General features: G+C 46.9%; 1 protein-coding gene across 16 annotated transcripts in view; it reads left to right on the top strand.

Moving 5' to 3' along the window:
• The first annotated feature begins 10 nt into the window (after positions 1 to 10).
• The window catches only part of WDPCP (WD repeat containing planar cell polarity effector), a 210,478-nt gene continuing 202,757 nt past the window's right edge, over positions 11 to 7,731 (top strand). For 3 of the 16 annotated variants that reach the window (XR_015949271.1, XR_009557274.2, XR_015949270.1), the window contains exon 1: positions 1,057 to 1,345. The gene's annotated coding sequence lies outside the window, so the exon portion shown is untranslated. Of the gene's footprint in view, positions 133 to 1,056; positions 1,381 to 7,731 lie in introns of those variants that run through there. The other 13 variants (XR_015949268.1, XR_015949267.1, XM_060272322.2 and 10 more) reach the window with 10 other exon arrangements.

Raw genomic sequence — 7,731 nt, 5'->3', positions numbered from 1 at the left:
GGAAGCTGTAGTCCGTAGCTCCAGGGACGGTATGTGGTGCGAAACGCAAGGTTGCGGCCCAGCAGAACTACAAGGCCCAGAAGGCACCGGAACCAGCTTTTGCCCTCAGTCGTACGTCTGCTAAGGGAAGAGGTGAGCGGAGAAGGGGGAGGAGGGAAGAATCGGCTCGAGAGGAAAGGCTTTTGCTTTGACGTAGAAGTCACGCGCTTTTCGCAGGAGGAAAGTAGGGTGGCAGTTGTGGCGCATGCGCGGAAGGGGTCTGAAGGTCTCTCAAAGCTCCGTGATTTGAGGAGTCCTGGAATTTTGCTTGAAGTTCATTGAGTTTAGCTTGCAGTGCGGATATTAAGTAACAGCTTTCAAACAATTTTCAGACGGAAACTGAAAAAACCGAAGAGGTAGAAACTCAAAAACCAGGAAATTATAAACAGTTACGTCCATAGTACTCATATTGGTGACTTCGAGAACACTGTCCAACCATCTCGTCTTCTGTAGCACATGATTTCCTCAAAAGAATGCTCAGAATTGAAGTTTCCTGAGGGTGTTGAGAATTGTAGCTTTGGGAGATAAACTAATAGTTCTCAGGATTATTTGGAGGAAGCCAAATATGTAAGTCGCTGACATTACAGCCCTTTCTCAAATAAGTTTAAGATACTTCTAAAGAGATGTTACTCATTTCCTTTAATGTGAAATAACATTGAAGTGCTTTGCAGGCAGGCAAGTTGCACTTTTGAAAATATTGTTTATCAGAAAATAAAAATTAGCATGAAATTCCTGTCTGTTTCTAATTTGGGGGCCTGGGGGCGGGAGGACGTGCTGGTGTCCAAACTTATAACTGTGCTACTATCCTGATTTTTCCCATTTCTCTCTTTGGAGAGGAAAACAAGCTGTTAAATACAGATGCCCTGTACACTCAAAGTCTATGAATTAGAGTGATACAAATCAGTACCAACTTAGACCGGAGTGCCAACCATGGGTGTAGCCAGGATTTGAGGGGGGGGGGCAGAACCGAGTTATCTGCGACCCAGTTGGTCAGTTCGTTAAGTGTTTTCATTTATTTTCTTGATGGGGGGCGGGGTGGATGCCCCCCCCCCGGCTACGACTGAGAGAGCTTGTAGACTTGCAACATTTCATATCTCTGCGCTGCAGGCGTGTCGCCCTTAGCGCGCGCGTAAATGAATCCGAGGCAAAAGCGGGCGGATCCATTTGGTTTCCTAGATCGGGAGTCTCTGCTTCGCCGGTTGCCAAGTGACGACAAGAAAGCGCGCGCCTAGTGGAAAAGAACGGATTGCCGCCGCCGCCGCCGCCGCCTTGCGTTTGCCCTCCTCCTCCTCCTCCTCCTCGAAAGGTGAGCGCTGCGGGAGACATTTCTGCATTTCGGAGGTATCCGAAACTCGTCTTATTTGCTCTGTTATTTTCCCCCGTTTGCTATGTTTTTACGGGGCGGGCGGGGAGAGAAGCCCCCAATCTAAGGAGCTGTGGGGGCAAGAAGAGGCGGCGGGGCGGAGCTAGTCACAAGTTCCTAACGTTGCCGGATTTTGTTTTCGTTTACCTTTTTTTATCCTATTACCTTGATGTGTTGACAACGGTAGTTTTCTGATATTGTGGGGCTCTAATAAGCTGCCTGCTGCCTTTCTGTTTAGTTAATGCGCATCGCTTGTGACTATTCTCCTAAATATACGCACTCAGAGCTGTGTTCCGTGGAAATGAATCGAACTAGGGATACACCCACACCCTAGTGAACAGGTGTTTGGGGTTTCATACACTTTTATTGAAGGAATGAAGCAAAGGCAGCAAAAAGTCCTGTAGCACATTTTATCATGGCATAAGCTTTCACAGACTAGTGGCCACATTATAAAATGCATTGGATGAAAGCTTATGTCATGTTTTAGTGTTTAAACTGCTGCAGGACTTCAAACTAACACAGCTGCCTCTCTGGAAATTGGTATGAAGGTGACTAAGCTTAGCTTAATATAAAGTGGGTTTGGGGTTGCAGTTTGGGCACTCAGTCTTTAAAAGGTTCGCCAAAAGGGAGGGAAAGAGGGACTGAGGCCAGTGTTGCCTGAGGCACCCCTGACCATCACTGAAGGTACTCCAGGGTGCACACTGGTTGAAAACCACTGCCATAGCCTCTCACACCCTTACCTGGGAGTAAGGCCCACTGAACTCAGTGTGGCTTTCTTCTGAGTAGATACTTAGTTATTTACTAGATCAGGCATCCCCAAACTGCGGCCCTCCAGATGTTTTGGCCTACAACTCCCATGATCAGGACCAGTGGTCGGGGAAGATGGGAATTGTAGTCCAAAACATCTGGAGGGCCGAAGTTTGGGGATGCCTGTCAGCAAGTCAGCAGCACCAGTCGACCCCGCTTAGCTAGGCGCTGGGGTGGATTGCACTATGCTCCTTGCAGAGTTAGGCCCAGGCTGCCATTGGACCCAGCACTAGTGGCAGCAACAAACAGCTCTGGCTGGCCCAGCCCTATCCATTGCCACTCGACCATTGCACTTACCTGACCTGGGGGTTCAGGATTGGGAGTCTCAGTGATTTCCCTCTCCTGCTGGAAACAAACCAGGACTGCTCCAAGAAAATGCATGTGGCAAAAAGGAGCACTAGACCCAGGATTTTAAAAAAAGAAAAAGATTTTTTTCTTCACTTCTCACTTCCCACTTTGGTCTCCTTGCCTCGTGCTGTGGCTCCCCATTTATGCAATTTATAGCTGTGATCCCCTTGGAATATTCTGGGGGCCCCTGGGGGGGCCATATGCCCCCCAGTTGAGAAACACTGCTGTCAGAGCCGTCCTTCCTACTGGGCTGACTGGCGTGTTGCGCCAGGGCACCGGCCTCTCAGGGGCGCCCCAGCGAGTGGGGGAGCTGGGTGGCCCATGTGGAGGCGAGGCCAGGCGGGGCGGCGGTGGGAGCAGTGCCAGAAAGTGCTCCTTTTGGTGCGCTGTTCCTGCCACGCCCCTCGCAACAGCAGGCTTGCTAGCAGCCATTCGAACGGTGCCTAGCAAGCCTGCCCAGGCGAGGGGGGGCGGCAGGAACAGCGCCCGAAAGGGCTCCTTTCGGTGCACTGTTCCTGCCACACCCCCTCGCAACAGCAGGCTTGCTAGCTGCCGTTCCAACGGCGCCTAGCAAGCCCGTGGGGGGGGGCGCCAGAGGGATTTTGCACCACGGCGCTGGATACCCTTAAGACGGCCCTGACTGCTGTATACTATCCTTACCAATTACCATGGAATTTGTTCATTGTTTAGGACACAAGTGTCAAACGAGGTAACCCGTATCTTCTAATCTGAATGGTTCTGACAGTTACAATACATAACTGAAGATTAGATGGCACTTTAATATCTTAAAAAGTTGTTCTTAAAGGAGTTTATAGACATTAATTACAGGGCTTGACAACCTGATCCCACTAACTGTGCCTACTTAAGAACAAATTTGTTTTGCATGGGCACTGCTTCTCTTCAAGTATGTTTTGGTCATTTCTAGATTAGTTTACTGCAATGAGCTGCCCTTGAAAGCCATCTGGAAACTCCAGTTGGTGCAAAAGCAGTGGAAAGGGTCTGATGGGAGCCATATTATGCAAGGATGACACTGGCTGTGTTGGCTTCCAGTGTTGGTGCTCTCAATACAAGACGGTGATTTACCATTAAAGCCTACATGATTTGGGACCTGGGTATCTGAAAGACACTGTTCTTGTATGAACCTACACACGTTACAGTAATCACGAAAGCATCTCTTAAGTAGTAGTGTAGGAAGGGGTGTGGGATGCCCAGGGTGGCACTGGGGCTGCAAGGTGCCCCAGGCACTGCCTCCTAGTCCCTCCTGGCCCCCCTCCCAGGCGCCCTCCAGGCTTGCAAAATACCCTGAAGAGTGGCCTGATTTGGCCCTGCGAACAGATTCCCAATAGTGGTTTGTTTTACACAACAGACTCCCTCTTATTGTTGAGAAGGAGAATCCTTTTGTGTTGCCAGATAATAAACAGAAATGGCTGAGGCTGCAATGCCTGCAGGAGGCTCTGCTACCAAGAGGAAAACCCCTCAGAGCAGAAGCGGGGAAGGAGCTCCGACTGGGCTCCTGGGGAGTTTCCCAGAGTGGAGTGGCTGCGGAAGTGAAGCGGGAGCCAGAAATGTTGGGCTGGGCCTGGGCTGGGCCTGGAAGGAGGCGTCTGGGGCGTCTGCTGCTCCGGAGTGGACTCTTAAGGAGCACCGTCTCCAGAGTCCTCTTGGTGGGCCAGGACATTTGCACCCTACCAGCGAGGGAGTGGCCGGGTCCCACGTAGCTGCTGCCACCCTGCATGTTGCTATCGAGCCCCTGCCCGTCCTGGAGAAGCTGCCACTGCAGATCGACGGCTTGGCCACGTGGGGTGAGTCAGCCACAAAGGGCCCAATGTTGTCCGAAAAAGCAGTGCAGGAAGCAGGCTTTTTGGGCCAGCGCTGGGCCAGCATGTACTAGATGTGTCCCTCCTGGGAGGGACAAATTTGCTTGGGCATAAGGAAACCCGGTAACTTGCTTCAATTGCATATTCAGGCAAAGGGTCAAAACAGCTAGGACCCAACCCAGTCTGATGATGGCTGTTGCTAATAACGAGGGAAGGGAAAGAAATACAGGGCTCTTGGCAGTAGATGTGTATATGACAAGTCAGTCTTGTGAGATAAATACGTATTTTTAATTAGACATACACAGGTCAGGTTATAAAGGGAAAGTCCTTCCTATTTGCCAAGTATACACAATTCATATGCACAATTAAACTGCCTATTGAATTGTGGGGTACAGTTTGCATAATGATTGGAAAGCTGAAGAAATGCAAGTGTCGTTGTATGACAATGGAGTGTGTGTGGTGTATGTGTGTATTCTGTAAACTGAGTAACGTTAAAAAGTTGGGGCTTGAATTTATTTAAATCTGAAAAGATTCGTGGCTACCTCAGTGCTTGAAAGTTTTGCAATTGGTTTCCCACCTTACTAGGAAGCCTGCTTTGCTTTCACTGTATTTCTGATGAAAATTTGTTGAGTTTTATCCTTGAAATCAGTAAGCTTTGTAGGTGAATTACTTTACTATGAATTTACTTTTAAAATGGCCTCCTACTGTGTTTTAAGAAATAAATAAAAGAATAGTAGAAAACTGGATAATTCCATGATGCTGTGGTGCATGTTAAATCACTTTATCCAGCATAATTTCCTGGGATTTGCATAGTGAAGTTTCATCAGCTGCAAAAAGCATTCCAGTGACGCAGACCAGGCTAAATTGAGAGGCCCAATATGCAGTGAAGTGAGACTGGCGGAAGGCAACTGCAAGGATGGAAACAATGAAATGAGTTGTTTTAGCAGGATGACTTTCTGTGGAAATTTACATAATTGTCACTCTAGCACAGTGTTTCTCAACCTTTTCTAACTGTGTCCTCTTCCAACCTTGTTTCCTTCCTGTGGCCCCTCCTGTCCTACCGGGTTCTGTCTTGGGCCCAGTCTTATTCAACATCTTTATCAATGACTTGGATGATGGGCTTGAGGGCATCCTGATCAAGTTTTCAGATGACACCAAATTGGGAGGGGTGGCTAATACCCCAGAGGACAGGATCACACTTCAAAACAACCTTAACAAATTAGAGAACAGGGCCAAAGCAAACGATGAATTTTAACAGAGAAATGTAAAGTACTACACTTGGGCAAAAAAATGAAAGGCACAAATACAGGATGGGTGACACCTGGCTTGAGATCAGTACATGTAAAAAGGATCTAGGAGTCTTGGTAGACCACAAACTTGACATGAATCAACAGTGTGGTGCAGCAGCTAAAAAGCCAATGCAATTCTGGGCTGCATCAATAGGAGTATAGCATCTAGATCAAGGGAAGTAATAGTACCACTGTATTCTGCTCTGGTCAGACCTCATCTGGAGTACTGTGTCCAGTTCTGGGCACCACAGTTCAAGAAGGATACTGACAAGCTGGAACGTGTCCAGAGGAGGGCAACCAAAATGGTCAAAGACCTGGAAACGATGCCCTATGAGGAACAGCTTGGGGAGTTGGGTATGTTTAGCCTGGAGAAGAGAAGGTTAAGGGGTGATATGATAGCCATGTTCAAATACTGTATATAAAAGGATGTCATATAGGGGAGGGAGAAATGTTGTTTTCTGCTGCTCCAGAGAAGTGGACACGGAGCAATGGATTCAAACTACAGTACAAGAAAGAAGATTGCACCTAAACATTAGGAAGAACTTCCTGACAATAAGAGCTGTTCGACAGTGGAATTTGCTGCCAAGGAGTGTGGCGGAGTCTCCTTCTTTGGAGGTCTTTAAGCAGAGGCTTGACAGCCATATGTCAGGAATGCTTTGATGGTGTTTCCTGCTTGGCAGGGGGTTGGACTGGATGGCCCTTGTGGTCTCTTCCAACTCTATGATTATATGATTCTATGGTAGAAAGGTAGCTATTAAAATGTTTTGTTGTGATAATGAAAAATACCGGTAGGGGTGGTTTGCTTTTGCTGCCCCACCCCACCCAAGGGACTGAGCCCCCTAAGTCCATGATCGGTCAGAAATGAATGGATGGAGGCAGGATGCAGTGAAAGCAAGGCAGATCTTTATTTCTCTGTTGCAGCAGAGGCCCCCCCCTCCCCCCAGCAAGGAGGCAAGAGAGACCCAGAATCAAGAAGAAACCTCTCTTTTAAGGGCTTTCATTTTGGTGTGGAGAAGGACATCCCCTCTACAAACAGTCAGAAATTACCATACATCACACACAAGGTTTTTTTTTTTTACTGTGGCTAAGGCCACAGGTGTGATATTCCTGAGGATTCAGCAAGTTTTACATAGTTCCAGACACAGTTTACACAGTCTCGTGCCGTGGCCCCCCATTTACACGATTTTCACCTGAGACCCCCTTGAAATATCCTGGGGGGTCTCCAGGGGCCATATCAGTGACAAATGAGTTTTAATAAATAAAACATGATCTATTTACAAACAAAACATTTAAATAGCTACTTTTCTACCTGTAGGACAGGAGAGGCCAGAGGCAGGAAACAAGGTCGGAAGGGGGACACAGTCAGAAAAGGTTGAGAAACACTGTTCTCGGGTGTAAGCTCTATAAGCTTTGTGTTTACTTTTTAGTAAAGTTGCATGGGATTGCACTCAGTAATACCGGTATTATTAAAATGGTTGCTGCAATTCTCAATCTACCTACAAGGGAATGCAGGTTGACCTGTACAGTAAACATCTTATAGGTAAGGAACATAAGACACATGAAACAGTTAAAACTACAATGAATCTACATGGTGTTTAAATTCATTGATCCAAACTAGCTGTTCATTCTGTTAAAGTAGGAAATGGGACACAAAACAAATGTGCCCATTTAGATACTTTTTTTTTGTACTTCTCAGCACTAGTCAAGTATAATCTTGAACTCAAACTGCAGGAAATACTTGGAATTCCACTGTAACAATATCCAGCAGAGAATATTTAAGTAGTATTAAGTTTCAAATACCTGAAGCAAAATGCTGTTGCAAGCATCATAAGCAGTTGCAGTTTATAAGAACTAATATAATCTAGTTTCATTTTTCCATTTCCCAAATGAGGCATAGTTTTAATTTTGTCACCAGAAATTTACTGCAGGGGGAAAATGAATACAGTGGTACCTCGGTTTATGAACACAATTGGTTCCGGAAGTCTGTTCATAAACTGAAGCGTTCATAAACTGAAGCGAACTTTCCCATTGAAAGTAATGGAAAGTGAATTAATCCGTTCCAGACGGT

This window comes from Zootoca vivipara, chromosome 3 (genome assembly GCF_965207765.1).
Source record: "Zootoca vivipara chromosome 3, rZooViv2.hap1.1, whole genome shotgun sequence".
NCBI lineage: Eukaryota > Metazoa > Chordata > Lepidosauria > Squamata > Lacertidae > Zootoca > Zootoca vivipara.
The sequence above is the reverse complement of the archived record's forward strand: the minus strand, read 5'-3'. Positions and strand labels throughout refer to the sequence as shown.